The following is a 2,866-nucleotide window of genomic DNA, read 5'->3' on the forward strand; positions in this document are numbered from 1 at the left end:
TGTATGGCTGCCGGAAGATAAGGACGACACCCTATCATCCGCAAACTAATGGACTTTGTGAGAAAATGAACCAGGTGGTAATGGATCTTCTGAAAACGTTGCCCCTGGAAGAACGCAGTCTGTGGCCTGAGAAGCTGCCCGATCTGGTGGACCTATACAACCACATCCCGGTAGGTTCCACCAACTGTACCCCGGCTTACCTAATGAGGGCGAGACCTGGTAAGTTACCTGTTGACCTGGAAATGGGAGTCCTGACACCCGAGGACACTTCACCAGAAGCAGACTGGGACACAGAGAGGCAGCAGCAGTACCGGAAAGTACAGGAGAGCGTGGAGCGAAGTCTCTGTCAGGCTAGGGAGAGACAAGAGAAAACTTACAACCAGTATGCTCCCGCTGTTCCCCTGGTGCCCGGAGAGCAGGTCTTGAAGAGGAAAAGATGGCTCCACAAGTTGGACGACCAGTGGGAGAAGGACCCGTACACCGTACTGCCCTCAAGCCACGAGAACCCGAAGGTCTGTACCATCAGTAAAGACGGAGGGGAGACCACAGCCATTGTATCCCGGGATCACCTGAAGAAGTGTCCTGAACAGCTACGGAACCCTGAAGAGGAACAAGAAGACCATCGACCCGTAGAGGAAAGGGAAGATATGGTTAGTACTGTGCTCGGAGACTTCCCTCGGTCTTGGACTCAAGTCAATGGTGCAGTTGTGGTACCCGTACTCACCTTCCTCCAACCAGCATCCCAAGCACCTACGGAGCAACAGGTAGAGCTGGAAGAACAGCCGGTCCAGGAGGCAGAAGACCCCACACCAGCAGACCAGGAGGATCAACCCTCTGCTTGCAGTGAGCCTGCCATATCCCTAGTGAGCCAAAGGGCCCGTAGACCGCTGCCCAGTTTACCCTTAACAGCTCCTACACCCTGTAGTTCAGGGCCAGACAGTCAGCTCCGTAGGTCCACTAGGGCCACTAGAGGCCAGTTACCCGCACGTTGGAGGATTTGAAGTGTATAAATTGTTTTATTTGTGGTTACCTGTTTTTCTTGTTGCTTGTGTATAATTATGTGTTTCTAGTTGTTTATAGGAGTCTTTGGTGGATTTACCGGGAATCCTGTGTACATAGTTGGAGCGTAACCCAGGACGGACTAAAGACGTTAAGGACTCGGGGCAGGACAGACCCCTACCTGGTTACATCTCCCTGTTTTGGTGAAATGGACACCTTGCTTTCTTCAAAGACTGCACCCGGTTACGGACATGCCGTGACCACCTTTATGTGTTTATTTATTGTATTGTTATTGTTATATCTTGTTATGTTTTTCTAAAATATGTTTAGTCCCGGAGTACTAAATTTCACTAGGGGGGAATGTGGCACCCCAGGGGTCTGGTTTCCACAGTAACAGCAATGTTATGTCTGAGAGCAGGTGGGACGTCTCTTGGTCAGGAATCCTATGCATGCCACACCTCCTGCCCAGTCCTGGGAGGGGAAGAACTTCCCCTATATAAACCTAGGGCTGAGGCAGGGTTAGTGAGTAGAGAAGAAGTAGAGACAGAGAAAAGAAGCAAATATAGGAACAGAACATCAGGAGCTCTGTGGGAGCAGTGTTACAAGGAGTCAGGGGCTGGCAGCTGCAGAGCTCGCCCTGACTGAGAAGATTTCTTACCGGACCCGGAGTCCGAGGCTGTGGGGACTAACTCCTACCCAGCAGCAGAATCCGTCAGGCAGGGGATTCCAGGTCCTCTGGCCAAGAAACCCGAAGGCCCCGAGTCACCGGCCATACGGGTGAGCACCACACGGTACACTGAGGGACGTGGGCTACTTATACCCGCCTCTAGCAAGGTAGCCAGAAGAGTACAGTTAGTTTGGGAGGCCTACAACTCCGCCTGGCCAGGGGAGATCCCATCTGCTCAAGGACTGACCAGGCCCCAATCGCTAGCCAGTACTCCGGGAGGGTCTATCTTTGTCACCAGTAAAGACCCTGAACTACACCGTACCGTCTCCGAGTGGTTCCTGCTACCCCCATCATCCACGTCGGCTGCCCTGAGGCCATACCCCTCCCGTTGGGGGTTATACTATCACGCTGCACAATCCTACCACCGGCCTCAGCGGTCTGCATTGCAGCAGCAGCTCCTTAGCTGTACTCAACGGGTGGCGTAGTCGTCCAACATCTACCGCTGATACATCGCCGCTCAGTTTGACTCCCTGGGCACGGACCGGGTCACCGCCACGAGACTACAACCCTCAACAAATCCGGCTCCGGGTAAGCTCCCGCGTGCGCAACGCAGCGCGACACAGGCCCAGGGGCGCGTCATGTACACAGTGACTGCACCTGCAGAATAGTGAGTGCAGCTCTGGAGTATAATACAGGATGTAACTCAGGATCAGTACAGGATCAGTAATGTAATGTATGTACACAGTGACTGCACCAGCAGAATAGTGAGTGCAGCTCTGGAGTATAATACAGGATGTAACTCAGGATCAGTAATGTAATGTATGTACACAGTGACTCCACCAGCAGAATACTGAGCTCAGCTCTGAAGTATAATACAGGATGTAACTCAGGATCAGTACAGGTAGAGTAATGTAATGTATGTACGCAGTGACTGCAACAGCAGAATAGTGAGTGCAGCTCTGGAGTATAATACATGATGTAACTCAGGATCAGCACAGGATCAGTAATGTGATGTATGTACACAGTGACTGCACCAGCAGAATAGTGAGTGCAGCCCTGGAGTATAATACAGGATGTAACTCAGGATTAGTAATGTAATGCATGTACACAGTGACTGCACCAGCAGAATAGTGAGTGCAGCTCTGGAGTATAATACAGGATATAACTCAGGATCAGTAATGTAATGTATGTACACAGTGA

This window comes from Phyllobates terribilis, unplaced genomic scaffold, assembly GCF_046119375.1.
Source record: "Phyllobates terribilis strain yellow unplaced genomic scaffold, ASM4611937v1 Scaffold_7__3_contigs__length_470593459, whole genome shotgun sequence".
Classification (NCBI taxonomy): Eukaryota; Metazoa; Chordata; class Amphibia; order Anura; family Dendrobatidae; genus Phyllobates; species Phyllobates terribilis.